Source organism: Leptidea sinapis, chromosome Z, assembly GCF_905404315.1.
Source record: "Leptidea sinapis chromosome Z, ilLepSina1.1, whole genome shotgun sequence".
Taxonomy (NCBI): domain Eukaryota; kingdom Metazoa; phylum Arthropoda; class Insecta; order Lepidoptera; family Pieridae; genus Leptidea; species Leptidea sinapis.
In genome coordinates, this window is record NC_066312.1 from 11,857,818 (window position 1) to 11,874,890 (window position 17,073).

Below are 17,073 nucleotides of genomic sequence, written 5' to 3' on the forward strand. Positions count from 1 at the left end.
TCCATTTATCCTTAAATTTTTTTTACAAATGTACACTAAAATATGAAAGGTGCGGTGCACAAAATGTACTCTGAATTTACTAAAACTAATATATAATCAAACTAATTTACTTTTTTTCCTATTTATGTCTTTAATTACTAACTACTATAGCTAGGGTTAACTATATTAGCAATTAATAAAACACATTAAATTAATTATATTTTCGTTTCTGTTAACATTGGACACACCTCATAAATTCCCTGTTGACTGACAAACATGCGAAGTGTCCATGTTTAACGTGTCTACGTGATGCAAAGCAGAAGCAAGGAATCGTAAAATTAATTTTGGATTCGCTCTTATAGGATCGATTTCCATATAAATCCCGCAGTGCGCAAATAAAATTTAAGTAGTTACGCATCGTGCTACACGTGTCATGATTATTTTAAATTTAATAATGACGTATATGTACACGGTTTAATACAATATGATTATGAATTATGATGTAAGTAGATATTACATGGGTTCCGAAAGAGGTTTGCCGACCTCTATTGCATGCTCTAACTAACTAACAAGGGTTTAACCGAATACGCTTCGTAATCCGTACTGTTCATTGTTAGATATCAACACAGACTAAATTCGTCAGACAATATTGACAATAAGTAAGCAAATTAGTTAGAATTCAGTTTGAAATTAGATTAGATTTCAGAACTCCAAATTTCATAAACATTCCACGCTCAAGCTTATAAAGGCTTTTGATTTAATTTTCACGCGCTTAATTTTCACCTTTCACTGAGCCGTGGTATGCTATCAGATCTAAATTCAAATAATGTATTCGACTTTTTCGGGTTCGTTAGATTATGTTATAATTTCCCACTTGAGTGCATATTTTTGATTATATTAACATTTCGTAAATATTGTATACAATTAATTCAAATTCAAATATTTTTATTCAAAATAGGATGTGACATCACTTATAGAAAGTCAAAAACTACCACCCATTCCAAAAATGGGCGCAGCGGGCTTTTTTTCATCGAATAAATATGTTTACAAAGTAATATTGTACAATTAAACTTGCTATTTAATAGCCTGAGGGTCACTCCATTCCCAATCTGTGGTATCATTAAGAAAGTCATTTATGTTATAGTAACCTTTACCACACAAACATTTTTTAACTTATTTATTTACTTTATTCTTTTGAATAACGCAATACTTTTATTTTGAAATTTTTTTGGAATCTTGTTTTAAAAGCATATGCATCGCCCCACAAAAGACTTACGAACTCGACTTAGCCGAGTAGTAGGCACCATAAGTTTATGTCTGTTCCTGGTGTTAACATTATGGTTATGACAGTTTCTGGCAAATTCACTTATGTGCCTATGAACATACATTAAATAATCAAGAATATATTGTGAAGCAACAGTCAAGATGCTAATTTCTTTGAATTTTGCTCTCAATGATTCTTTAGGACCTAGGTTATAAATAGCGCGAATAGCCCTCTTCTGCAGCACAACTATTGTATTAATATCGGCAGCGTTGCCCCATAGCAATATACCGTAGGACATAATACTATGGACATAAATAAAGTATACTAGTCGCGCCGTATCTATGTCAGTTAATTGTCTAATCTTTTTAACCGCGTATGCTGCAGAACTAAGTCTGTTCGCCAATCCTTCATTGTAATTTGGAATCTAGAGTTATGCCAAGAAATATAGCAGATTCCACAGGTTCTATTACCTCTCCGTTTAACAAAACATTTGTATTTACATTTTTGACATTTGGTACGGTAAATTTAATGTATTTAGTTTTCTTGCTATTTAACAATAGGTTATTAGCGCTAAACCAGTACACGATGTCAGATAGAATATCGCTCACTTCGTCATACATAGCTTAGGTTCTTTTCTCTATAAGAGTAGGAAGATCATTTATATAGATAAGGAAGAGGAACGGTCCAAGAATAGACTATGAATAGAATAGGAGTCCTAGGAAATCTCCTGCCATTCACGTCGACCCTCCGAATTCTATTGTTTAGATATAAAGTCAGAAGATCGAGCGCAGTTTCTTTTATGCCATATTGGTATAGCTTCCTGACCAGCGTTGAATGTTGAACACAATCAAAAGCCTTAGATAAATCACAGAAGATGCCAAGTGCATTCTGCGATTCCTCCCAGGCATCGAAAATATTCTTGATTAGCCCAACACCTGCATCCGTTGTTGAACGTCCCCTAGTAAAGCCAAATTGTTTCAAATGAAGGAACTTATCAGAGTTAAAGTAAGTAAGCATTAAGCTTAAAATTATTTTTTCCAAAAATTTTACTAAGGATCGGCAAAACCGACACAGGACGATAGTTATTCGGGTCAGAAGAGCATCCCGACTTAAATATTGGTGTAATTTTACTATGTTTCAGAAGGTCAGGACGCCACGATTAATACAATTATTAAAGACTATTGCAAGATATGGTGCTATGACATCAATTGTTGAACTTATTATTTTAACAGAAATGCCCCATATATCAGCAGTTTTTTTCATGTCGTGAGACTTAAAACTTTTAATTATTTCTACAGGGCTAACAAAAGTAAAATTGAAAGTTTGTTGGCATTCTTTAACATTTTCCAGAAGAAGTGACTCAGCAACACTGGTGGAGGAGACAAGAGTGCTTGTGATAGAAATGAGAAAAAAAAATCTCAAAGGCATAAGCAAATTGCTGCTGAGATTTAATTATATTATTGTTTATTGATAAATTGTATTCAATCTTTCACTCTTCCAGATTCCTAGTTAATCACATTCCAAGTCATCTTTATTTTATTCGGTGCATTTTTAATTATCTGTCTGATATGCATAGACTTTGTAATAGAACAAACACTTTTAAATAATTTAGAGTATTTTTTAACATACTCGAGAAAAGATGCATCATGATTATAAAATGATCTCTCACTATATAGTTCATGTAGTCTTTGTCTGCTCCTATGAATACTAGCTGTTGGCCAGTCATTAAATGACAAGAGACCACCTGATTTGACTGTCTTTGAAGTAAATATAGAAGCAAACTCTGTTTTAATTATTTTAAATAACATATCATACATTTCATTGGGATTAATATTATATTTCAATAAATCCAAATTTGAGAGTTTAACTGACACATTACCTCTATATCTCTCCATTCGCCTATTATTCACAGGAACACACGTAAACTTTTTAATTTTAGTACCAATATATCGCCGACATATTGGTATACCTATGTTAGCAAGTTACTTATCTTTTTCTGTATTAAAACTCACATTTTTATTATTAGGAATTAATGTTAGAAATTGCCGTTCTGTACTCAAAAGTTCAAAATATTTTTGGTAAAGCAAAATATAGTTATTACATAAATAAATACAAAAATAAAAGAAAATATTGTTATTTGCCATACCTTTCTACCATCTCATCATAAGGCTATTTTTCTCAGTGCAGTTGAATTCTGGGGATCTGCACTCTGTGAAGGCATTTTATTAAGCTTTTGGGAAAAATGGTATTCGGTTAAAATACTTCAAAATAATTCTAACGAAATATCATCTGAATATGACAACGTTTATTATAGACCTTAAGTAGATTGATTTTGGACTGGCCCACCAGTAGTGAGCCACGCCTACACAGCACCAATCTAATTTGGATATTTGCTCTAAATATCAAGCGTTTTATTTGATATTACCGACGTTACATAAAATGTTTTCTTTCAAGGTTAATTATGAAGTTGAAGAAGTGTGATTTCTAATAAATTTATGAATAATAAAATATTAAATACAGGACTAGTTGCTGTTAGATTAATTGTCTAGCTATGATCGATTGATGGCATATTACACGATATCTTAATTGTTAGTAGTTTTGCGCTCTTTTCACTATCGGGATATTTATTTGTTCCAATGTTTCAACCTCACCAAGGCAATTGGATGTAGCTTATTCTTTTGTTATGAATACCTTTTTCTTCGTGTACGTATGTACAATTTATTTATTACTTATTTAAAATCGAAAATAAATAGTAAATCTACAAAAGCTGGTATCGCACAATAGTCTTAGTACCCACGTACAATAGGTACGTCGATTCTATTAATCGAATAGAGAAACACTATCGACGTGCCGGGCCTACAACCCGGTTTCGATTATTCGATTTGTTGGCACCACCACCCGGGCATTCTAACTAGTACACCTGAAATTCTTATTTTACCATTTACTTAAAAATACTGCAAAAAGTTGTTCATAAATGATTATCTTGAAATGTTCATATTGATAAAAAAATACACTATCGTCACAATTATTTGCTTTTTTAGTTATATATTAGGTGTATATGTATGTATATAATTAAGTGCTTTTTCAGCTCAAATTTATTGGGAGTTGTAGTAGAGAGTTCCTTTCTTTTCTTCATATTCTTTTTTCTTTCATCTCATTATTTGTCATAAGTCTTGTTTCGTATTTATTCATTTAGAGACCTACATTTTCTTCTACGTTAAATTATTCGTCTGCTTTATATTAATAATATTAATGGCATGTCATTCAAAATTAATATATAAGACACGGACACCACTTCAGTTTGTTGTGTTGGCGTTTATGTTATGACAGCTATGATAGCTCTAAGTCATTTGATTTGTAGGCATTCTAAAATTTTGTTGCAAGAAAATGAAGAACGATTTAATAATGCTTGATTTTATTATGAAATCGAGTAGAAGAGTTATTCAAATATGTCAGATCGTAAAATATTAAATATCATTTGGATTATAAGCTTAATTGATTAAGTAAAATGATGGTGAAATGCAAACACAAAAGTTTTTAATAATTCCAAGTATACACAGCATACTTAGGCTAAGATCTATACAGAGTACTAAGACTTTGCACAGACTTTACTTACGTAAAACTTAGCTCAGTGTGATAAAACGCGAATTTCACTTTTGTATTGGCCTATCTTCGCTTAAGCTCCGCTGTTAAATAACTATAAAAATTAAATTAATGATTATACTAAGCTAAAACGTTTTTTTTAGTTTTTACGTAAGTGAAGTCTAAGTACGCTATATAAATCTCAGTTTTTTTCAACTTTCGTGAACGTATTCCGATTATGCGGAGAGCTACCGACTTAACTAGCTAAAAATATTTTATCAAAACATTAAAATATAATATAATAAGCAAAAAAATGCACATTTTCTGGATGTTTATGATAATTTTTTTTGGGGAATCTATAATTAAAAAATTTGACAATTTTTTAGTTAACACAATAAAATATAAAAGAACCCTGTATTCTGACAAAATACTTAAAGCATTATTACTATTATTTAAATTAGACAACATTTTCCTTCATAAATTAATTTTTGTATTAGTTGAAGTTTTTTTTATTTATTTATTTCTTATTAACAAATAACATATTATAGGTAACACAATTATTGTACATACATAAACTCATTTGAGTTTTACCGTGTACAATTATTGTCTGTTTTTCTATTATAGACATAGGCTTCCTCTAACTGCCTCCACAGACTTCTCTTTTCAGCTGTTCTAGTCCATGTGCTGCCCGCAACTGCTTTAATGCCTAAGCTAAGAAGCCAACATAAACAAGGAATTATAACTTCAGCCATATTTATCACAATAGGGCCAATAATAGGCTTTAAAATGTTATTCGAATCATTTGATTAAGAATTATGCACGTTATGGCGTTCCGACTAAAAAACCCCGTTGAGAAATAATAAATAGAATTTGTTGCCCATAGCGCTAGTAGAGATTTAAGACCACGCCGAGGTAGCGCTACGTAATTGTGAAATAAAGGCGTTCGTTGTTTCCTTTCCTGTAAAGCTAGTTATTTAAATACTTTGGTGGTTTTATTTATACACTAGGTAATAAAGGATTTACTCTATAAATCATATAATTTGGAAACATTTGTAGGTTTCTCTATAGGTATATCGCAAATTTACGGCGCACATCTGAAATGGTCATCAAATTTTAAATAAATATAAAAGTTAATAAATCCACGAACACGTTTTTATTATAAAAAATGTGTATGTTTTTAATATTATGTAGGATATAATATATACATCCTATTTATTTAGGTATAGACCTACATTCGCATGTAATTTAGGTGTGAACAAATGACGCGCGGAAAATAATCAAACATAGGCGCAAACGGCCGCATCAAAAGAAGCTTCTGTCTTTCGGTCGCGTGTACCTTGGAAGGTTGTAGTTTTGGTAAATTGGCTCGTGCGGCGAACACGTAAAACCGGACAACAACTTTTGGCTTACAAGATTGAACTGGTCTGCCTATGTAGTTGCCGTGGGCTGTACAAGCTGGATCGGCTGACGGCAGGGCAATTGCGTTACTAAATTTCTATCAAATTTGGCTCGCGCGGCAAATGAAAGTCAACTTCTTCTGAATATCAATGATATGTTGGACACCACCACCTCTGCGTTGCCGACCTTATAAAGCTTTGAATAAACGTTTGTGTGAATTCAAAAATCGAAAACAATATTGGTACGTGGCGGGCGAGGATCGAACCGGGGCCTTCGAGGTGAGAGTCAACGGTTCGACCTATTGCGATACCAACGCTTTTAGCTGTATTTTTTTTTGTTTCGTGTAAAAACACAAATGTGAAAACAAAATCATACTTTAAAAGTGTTTCAATTTTTTTATGAGAAGTGCATAATACAAAAAATTACTGTACCTTAAATATTGTCTTCTTTGGCTTCGAGTTACAATAGTAGCTAGCTACATTAGTACTTAAAACTGTTTGTGTTACGAGCTCTCAAAGCTATACGAGATAGTTTTTCCGAATCCTTTTACGTTATTAAAGTTTATTCTAGCCATGCCAGCAACACAAATCGTAATTTTTCATCAATATTTCCAGTATTTTATTGGTAGACCTTTATGACTTTTAATTATTATGTTTAAACTAATATTTATATTATTTCTGGAATTCTATAATATCATTAATAACGTGATGATGGGCTAACAACTCTTTGGCTTAAATTCAAATTCAAATATTTTTATTCAAAGTAGGATGTGACATCACTTATTGAAAGTCAAAAAAACTACCACCCATTCCAAAATGAATGCCTCAGACCTGAGAAGAATGGGCGCAACAAACTCAGCGGGCTTTCTTTTTCATCGAATAAATATGTTTACAAAGTAAAATTGTACAATTAAACTTATTGTTTAACAGCCTGAGGGCGGTCACTCCATTCCCAATCCGTGGTATCATTAAGAAAGTCATTTATGTTATAGTAACCTTTAACACACAAACCTTTTTTAACAATTCTTTTGAATAACGTTATACTTTTGTTTTGAACATTTTCTGGGGTCTTCTTGTAAAAGCATATACATGGCCCCACAAAAGACTTACTAACTCGACTTAGCCGAGTAGTAGGCATCATCAGTTTATGTCTGGTCCTGGTGTTAAAATTATGGTTATGACAGTTTCTGGCAAATTCACTTGTGTGCCTATGAACATATATTACATTATCAAGAATATATTGAGAAGAAACAGACAAGATGTTAATTTCTTTGAATTTTGCTCTCAATGATTCTCTAGAATCATTGAGCGAATAGCCCTCTTCTGTAGCACAAATATTGTATTAATATCGGCAGCGTTGCCCCAAAACAATATACCATAGGACATAATGCTATGCAAATAACTAAAGTATACTAGTCGCGCCGTATCTATGTCAGTTAATTGTCTAATCTTATTAACCGCGTATGCTGCAGACTTAACTATAGCAACCTCTTCGGCATAGCAACCATTTTGTAGCGAGCTTTCTGATATTTACGATTTGTACGACCTGAGTAGTAGTGATCCTGCCTGCTGAGTTAGAGGTCCCTGGTTCGAATCCCAGTTGGTACTAACATTTATATAATGATTATTGATGTTTGTTTCCGAGTCATGGATGTTTATATGTATTTATGTATGTACATATATGTAATATTAAATATATTATCGTTGTTTTTGTTCCCATAGCACAGGCTATGCCTTGTTTGAGGCAAGATAATTTGTGTAAAAGTATGTCCATATCATTATGATTTATATTATGTAATATAAATACATAAGACAGAAAATAATTGGCTTTAAACTTATAATATATCTTGTGTATGTTTTATAATTAAATAAAAGAAATACTGTTACAAAATATTTTGAAATTACGATATTTGAATGAATACTCACTTTAAATTTTAAAGAAAATGAAGGCTGAACATCTAGCCTGTTTACTTTTGTGTTGTATAAACCGCAATATTTTGTTCGTAATTAAAAACTTAATGAGAATTTAAGCTCGAAAATAGCATAAGTAGTAGAATAAATGGGCATAAGCATGCCCTAAAATCTTTGTTAGTATTAATTTTAGAGTGGTTCGTGTATTTAGCCATTATAGAGTCATCATATTAAATTAACATTATTTCAATATTACTATTGGTAACCATTCAATATAGCTTTATATAAATACTGCTTTCTAAAAGTGTAATCCTCTTTTACCACAACAATAAAATATTCTATTTTGTTAGTGGTCTCAAGTTCTTTCATTTAAAAAGCTTTTATATTCTGTTTGAATGAAAATATGCAAACAATACTTGTTTCTAAACATATAACGGTCCGCTGCCTTTATTTTTTCCAAAGGATTTTCTTCGAAGTGTCAGTGTTGTTTAGTGTTTTCTTTATTAGGTATTGCACTGTTTACTGTCTGAACCACAGACTTAAAATATACTACATCTCTAACGGAGAGAATCTATTGTTACTGAAACCGAATATTACATATTATTACTACACTACGCTTGGAATTTAGCACCTTAGTATTTTGAAATTAAACTGGCTTACCACTGGCTAAAGCATACATACAAATCAAAATTTGTCACACGTTATATGTCAGATCATCTATATGCTAGAATATTTTAAGTATATGGTGTGAACACGATTTGCTGAAAAAAATTGTGAGGTTCAACCTTAAATTTCAAAATTTTACACGACTAAATATTTTTATTCAATATAGGATATGATATTACTAATTGAAACTCAAAAACTTCAATCCACTCGAAAGAGTATGTCTCACACCTGAGAAGAAGCGGCGAAAGAAATTCAGCGGGCTTCTTTTTTTGTATAACTTAACTAGTGATGACTTACGGTACGCAGACGTGGTCGCTAACTATGGGCCTAATGAGAAATTTATGGTCACTCAGATGGCAAAGGAGAGTGCTTTGCTCGGAGTTTCCCTGAGATTCGGAAATGAGGAGATCCGTAGGAGAACCAAAGTTATCGACATAGCTCGTATAATTGCTAAACTGAAGTGGCTGTTGGGGCAGTAAAATCCTCGAATAGCGACCACGTAGCGGAAGACGCATGTTGGTCGCCCACAAGATGGACCGACTATCTGGTCAAGATCGCCGGATATGTTGGATGAGGGCAGCGCAGGACCGATCGTCGTGGAAATCTTTTTGTCTCTAATCTCGCCTTTGTCCAGCAGTTGTCGTCTTCAGGCTGATGATGACTAAGCTCTTAAGAGGATTATAGCAGTGCTCATTAGACGCCAAAATATCGTCTCATTAGACGCCATTCATACAAACTATTCGAGTTTTGATACGAAATTTTCCGTGAAAGCCGTATGCAGTTCATGTTATCTAGTTGAGCTTATTATATACTTGTATGGAATGCTTCGTGGAATTCGTATGAATATTGCTATTCGTTGAATACACGGTACAAATACAAAGGTAAACTAAAGTGCGGAATGAAATACATAAATTGAAATGTTCGTTTTCACAAATATCTATGTGGAAACATAGATATCGCTGGCATCCAATTTGTTGCTGGATTGCGTTATTTAGAACTCAGAGTGAAGCAAAGCATTTCATAGTAGATTTCTGAGCCTAGCGAGGAATTGTATAAAATATTCAGGCCTCAAGTATTCCACAGTATTTCTCAACCTACCAACACCACGTACATACTTCCTACTACTACCTTGTTAATCATTATTTGCCAATAAATTACTAACTAGAATTTTAGCGTAAATATTCCTCAGAAAAAATATATATGAAAAAAAAAATGGACACTGAACATGATCTTTTAAGCATGTTTTTTTACAAGGGTTTTTTTTATGGAAAAGGAGGACAAACGAGCGTACGGGTCACTTAGTGGTAAGTGATCACCGTCGCTCACATTTTCTACAACTCCAGAGGAATCACACGAGCGTTGCCGGCCTTCTAGGAAGGTGTACGAGTTATTTTTTGAAGATACCCATGTCTTATCGTCTCGGAAAACCGCACAAGGAAGCTCATTCAAAAGTTTTGTAGTACGTGGAAGAAAGCTCCTGAAAACCGCACTGTGGAGGACCGCCATACATCCAGACGGTGTGGATGATATTCTAACTTGTGGCGCGTTGTGCGGAGGTGGAATTCGGCGGCAGGAATCAGGTGAAATAGCTCTTCGGAACAGTCCCCGTGATAAATGCGATACAAGAAACACAATGAAGCGACGTCTCTACGCAACGCTAAGTGATCGAGCCGTTCACAGACACTGGGTCCCCGACGATTCCAACTGCTATGCGTTGCACGCGGTGAAATGGATCGAGCTGATACTGTGGTGCGGCCAAACTAGAGATGATAGCAATACTCCATGTGTGGCCGGACCTGCGCTTTGTAGAGCGCTGGAATGTGGGCCGGCTTGAAGTATTGCCGTGCTCTATTAATGACGCCCAGCTTCTTCGTGGATAGTAAGGGGTTTTATTTGGTGGTAAACGCGCAAACTTGAGTCTTTTGGGGGTTTAATTGGGATTTTAATGGGGATTTACCCCATTCCGTGACCTTCTCAAGAGAAGACTCAATAGAAGACACAAGTTTCTCCCGTCACGGGTCGACGATTTCCCGAGAGAGACCGGCATGGCCCGTGTATACAGCATCACCAGTGCTGTCGTCTGCATCATTGATATCCAGGAGAAACAGCGTGGGAGATAGCACACAGCCTTCGGGCACTCTAGCGATCATGGGTTTCTGGTTCTGGCGATAACCGTCGACAACCACCTGAATGCTGCGGCTAGTGAGGAAGCTGGTGGTCCACTTGCATAAGCTCTCGGGAAGCCCAAATGATGGAAGTTTTGAGAGAAGCGCCTTGTGCCATACACGATTAACGGCCTTCGCTATATCCAGGCTAACTGTCAGACCTTCTCCCTTGTTTTCGATAGCCGCCGCCCATTTATTTGTTAGATATAGTACAGTAGATCGCCTGCCGACCGCCCATGGCAGATGCCGTTGATCAATTGGTGACCTTCTAGGTATACCAAGAGCTGGCGGTTAATTATGCTCTCCATGATTTTAGAGATTAGGAAGGTAATAGCAATAGGCCTGTATTTTGCCGGATCCGAATCCCATCACAATGCAGTGCCGCTCATGTTTCTTGAAAAAACTTATTATTAGTACCGCTCAGAATATTTAGTTTTTACAAGGTGACGAGCCCAATTATAATTTGGCTCGTCACCTAACTATTTCACTTTTTACGGCGCCCTTCAGACCGAAGCACAATAAATAATAATACCTACACATGACTGTTTCATGGCAGAAAAAGGAGCCGTTGTGGTATCCATAATCTATCCATCATGTGCAAAGTATGTGCCTCTTACTGGTAAATTCCGTTAGTCGCCTCTTACGACATCTCTTAGTATTAAAGTAAATATATATTATTAAAAATGTAATAACATTTGATTGGAGTTCAAACCAAGAAACAACATCATCTGTAGTACTTCGTTTTTAGAAAATTTTATTCCATATTATATATATATATATTAGACCTTACTATAAAGGCCCAACGACAAAATTTTATTTAAAAATACTAAATTTTTTGACACCAGTTTGAATCTGATACAAATCGAATGTTCCATCAATCCATGTTCGGTCAATCGCCTTTGATTTTTACTGATTGTGTTTATTTAGTCAATTACACTTCAGGCTCATTCTTACAAAATAAAGTGCTCAGTGCGCTAAAAGATTTCTCTTCAAACGTTATCACAAATTTAATAGATTAATCGCAAATTCTAATTTCCCAAATTGAACAATGAGATATTATTAAAATTAATTACTGAAATTATTTAATAGCATTTAAAAAAAGCAATTGTATGGTTTTATGAAACCACGGGTTTAAAATGTTAAACTCGCGTCATGACACGTGACCCTAATCGAAAATTCGTAAGACCGTCGTTGAAATTATGGAAAATGAACTTTCAGCGAAAGGCTATAGGATTGAAATTAGATTGTCAAACTTAAGCTTCAGTTGATATATTAATATCAACAATGACTATAAACAACATGCAGAGACGGAGCTCTGTATCATTACTCTGGCTTTAGTAGCTTATTTTTTTATGGGATTATAATGCAATCCATTTTCAATTGATATTTTTGAAGTGAAAACTTCTTTAGTGGCGTTCAGCACTTTCCTTTGCACGGGTATAAAATGTCAAACTCGCGTCAGGGCACGTGACCTGATCGAATATTTGTAAGAAATTGTGGATGATAGTTTGATGATGTTGCTTTTTCTGAGAGGTAATTAATTTAAAATAATTGTAATAGTTATGTAATGTAAAATAATTGTATTTATTACGCTATACTTATTGATAAAAGAAGAATACAATGTAATAACTAACCCTATTTCAAGTGCACGTGTTGGAACCTTCTTTTCCTCTCTACATTAAATCTGGCGTCTCAAACCACTCGGCCATCATGACTTGAAAAAGCAGTAGGTAGTTGAAATTAATGATTCATTTTCTACTGTTCCGCGCTAGGATATGATGCGACATGCGATAGATGGACGAAAAAATAGCGGCTATGTTATAACTTTATTCGTATGTGTACTTATATACACACAGCTTAATTATTATATAGCACTAGCTGACCCAGCAAACGTTGTTTTGCCATATAGAGTAAAAAAATAATCAATAAATAAAATTATTGGGGTATAAAAAATTTATGGCGACCGGTTCTCAGACCTACCAAAATATCTTACATAAAATTTATCGTACTACAATAATCATTGTATTCGATTGCGATCTTGCAACTCTATTGCGTATCTGTGGATGGAATAGAATAATATTAAAATTGCGATTCAAAAATAGATGTTGATGGTAGACGGTTGAAAATTTGAAGTTGTATGTATTTTTAATACTGAATCATAATAAAGTAAACAAAATTGTCAAAATATCATACAAATCATTCAGCAGTTTCGGAGGAGTTTGGTAACAAACACCGGGACACGAGAATTTTATACATTAGATATTATAGTTCAATATATTATAATATAAAAATTCCTGTAATTTTGTCGTGCCGAATAAAGTTTTGCAATGGAAAATAATAAACGCTTGAATAACATTATTTATATGCAGACCACGGCTGAAATCGAAGGCAATTTACAGCTTATTGGGATAAAAAATAAACAGTGATTAAACTTTTAATTTGCGCGGTGCAGAGAGCGTGTCTGTCGGCGAACATTTTCAATGCATTTCAAATTTTAATGAGTGTTGCCGTTGAAACTTTGTCTATTAGTGACAACGCTTAGTTCTGCTTTGTCTTCGCAGTCAAGTAACTACATATTAAAGGCCGTAAACTTATTTTACCAGTGGTAGGCTCATTTACACAGGATGCCGGCTAGATTATGGGTACCACAACGGCGTCTTTTTCTGCCGTGAAGCAAGCGTAAGCAGTACTGTGGTTCGGTCGGAAGGGCGCCGTAGCTAGTGAAATTACTAGGCAAATGTGACTTGACATCTTATGTCTCAAGGTGATGAGCGCAATTGTAGTGCCGCTCAATATTTTTGGTGTTCAAGAATCTTCAGCGGCACTGCATCGTAATGGGTAAGGCGTATCAATTACTATCAGCTGCACGTCCCCTGCTCGTCTCGTCTCTTATTGTCATATAAAAAAATGTACCATGAAATAATATGTGCTGACAGTGCTTGAATAAGTGCAATTAAATTTTCTTAAATGGAAATTGAAACTTGTTAACGCAAATCGCAGGATCAGGGCAAATCGATGAAATAAAATTCAGTAAACGTACATTAATCATGTATTATAACATTTTTAATTGATTAGTTGAATCGATGAATAATTAATTTTAATATGCTATAAATATCAATAATTTGACTGAAAAATTTAGCTTACGACTACATTAAAAAAAAGTCAACCGGAATTTAAATAACCTTTTCGCAGATACACAACCCTGATCCAGTTCGGAATTCATTTATTGTTATGTCGATATAAGGTTTATTTTTAAAAAAGATCGGGCTTAATTACTAATATTGACCAACCTGCCCTAATACCTGCCAAATATATTTATACATATATTTAAAATCAATGAAAGAATCTGGGTTAAGTCAAAATAGTATTTATTTTCCTGGCAGTACTGTTACAGCGTTACAGATCATCAGAAACAACAGAACTATTAACAAGAAAAGTCCAAACGTAGCAAAGAAAACTTCAAAAAAAAAAGCAGTGATAGCACGAAAATATCATGACATGTACCTAACGGTAATAAAACTTCTAACCGTACTGACGCAACAGGACGCGCGCGAGGGGGTGAAAGGGGAACGGGGATAATCGAGGTCTATATAGATAATAATATAGCCATGTAGTAGTGGAACGATTTTTTCAGACAACCAACTCTGAATAAAGTTTTAGAAATATTAAATTTGACATGAAATATTCTGCGTATATAACTTTCTGTTCGGGTTTTTTAATAATCGAAATAAATTCCTATTAAAATATATACGCTTAGGCATAATGAATTTGGAACAGTTTTCGTTTATTAACTTTGTGTTCGGGTCTTTAAATAATCGAATTAAATTTCTGTTAGAATATGTATGCTTAACCATAATTTTGGACAGTTTTCCTACTTGTCAGGAAGTCATGACCAAACTTTTGTTACTTCATGTTTAAAATTGAATGCAGGAACTTAATAGTGGTTTTTGATAAAAATTTAATAATATAGTTGGATGGTATGGACTGATCTGTATGTTTGTATGAATAATAAGTATTAATTTGAAGAATGACCCATGTTAAAAAATCGGATTAATCGCATAAAATACTCGTCAAATCATATAAAAATCACTTAAATCATTGTAGGTCACTTGAATGTCAAAAAATTTTTTTAGAATATACTGCTACTTCGTAAAGGGTTGAGCTAATGAGAAGAAGTAGCAAGAAACTCATTGCCACTCTTTTAAACCAGGATTTACATTTTCATCGTTTTTCAAATCTGTAATATGTAAAGTGATGCAACAAACATACTCAAACGTCAAATAGTTAATGCCATACAAGAGTAAGTCAAAAAAGTAAATGTAAATTAATAAAAAACTAAAGTTATTCAGTGCAGTAGCTGCATCATCCACACACACCGTAAATATATAAAGGTATTCTGTGAGCATTTTATAAGCGATTATAGATATAAAAAAATATATAATAACTTTTAAGAATCTGAAGCCGAGCCTCCCTCAACCATATTTTAGGGAAGGGGACGACCCGTCCCATGTCGCCGCCACAAGCAGTGACATATAAGCTAGCATGACGAAGCCAGTTACGAAAACTCAACCGAACAACAAAAAAAGAATCTTAATCTACATATAATGCAATACTCACCAAATACCTCTTCTTACAATTTGACAATTCTGCTTAAATTTGTAATTAATATTATTTACAATTAGTATAATTTATAATTATTATATTTTTGCACCAGCTTGCAAATCTGTTGATTTCAAATAGCATTGAGATATTGCACATTGTCACCGACTTGATCTCGTAAGCCCCGTTATATATATATATATATATATATATATATATATATAGGTATGTATAGATCGTGTAGTGTGTGGTTTCCATGGGCACGTTAATATTGCATGACGTAGACAGGCATCTTGTTGTCTTGAATAGGAATTGTATAACTGGGAATATCAAATTGTTTCAAAGCGAAAATGTTATTTAACAACGCTTTTTGAAAACAATATATTAGGTAATCTTAACATTTAGCTAATAATATACAGCGTGGTGCTACAATGGTAACATTAAATGAACATACGGATAGTGAAAAATTAAAGCAAATAATTGAAAATTTAAATTTTTAAACAAAGAAATTATATATTAAGAAAACAAAATTTTATTCATCTTTACGTGGGCACTATTCACATACGAGTTATGACGGCCACATAATTGAAAATTTGAAATTTTAAAACAAAGAAATTATAGATTAAGAAAACAAAATTTTATTCACCCTTACGTAGGCGCTATTCACATACAAGTTATGGCGGCTACATAATTGAAAATTTGAAATTTTAAAACAAAGAAATTATAGATTAAGAAAACAAAATTTTATTCACCCTTACGTAGGCGCTATTCACATACAAGTTATGGCGGCTACATAATTGAAAATTTGAAATTTTAAAACAAAGAAATTATAGATTAAGAAAACAAAATTTTATTCACCCTTACGTAGGCGCTATTCATATACGAGTTATGACGGCTACATAATTGAAAATTTGAAATTTTTAAACAAAGAAATTATAGATTAAGAAAACAAAATTTTATTCATCTTTACGTGGGCGCTATTCACATACGAGTTATGACGGCTACATAATTGAAAATTTGAAATTTTAAAACAAAGAAATTATATATTAAAGAAACAAAATTTTATTCACCCTTACGTAGGCGCTATTCACATACGAGTTATGACGGCTACGGCGCGGTTTGGTTGAAGTAAGTGTTGGTCACCACACTATCTCGAGGCTACTAGATTACTTACAGGATACCAAAATAAAATTTGGAAAGAAAATTTTATGAACAATGCGGGACTCGAACGACCTCTCGTGTTCCGTCCGAGTGCTCCGAATGTTCCGAAATGGTATAATGAAATATTGATTTATTTAGGTGAACTATGTATTTCATTATTGAATTTATTTTTTCATGATTACGGTTAAGTAGCTCTACTAGTTTGTTTTTTTAACTTCGCCATTGTATTGTCACACTATATATTTTTTACTTATATACTTTATCAAGATGTTAACCTGGTCTGCAAGCAGTGCCGAATTAAACACGTTATAAGAGTAGCAATTGCTACAGGCCCAGCGCGAAAATAGGT

General features: G+C 33.6%; 1 protein-coding gene across 4 annotated transcripts in view; it reads left to right on the top strand.

The window, feature by feature from the left end:
* Positions 1-17,073, top strand: part of LOC126979034 (uncharacterized) — a 160,146-nt gene that overhangs the window by 119,825 nt on the left and 23,248 nt on the right. The window lies entirely within an intron of this gene.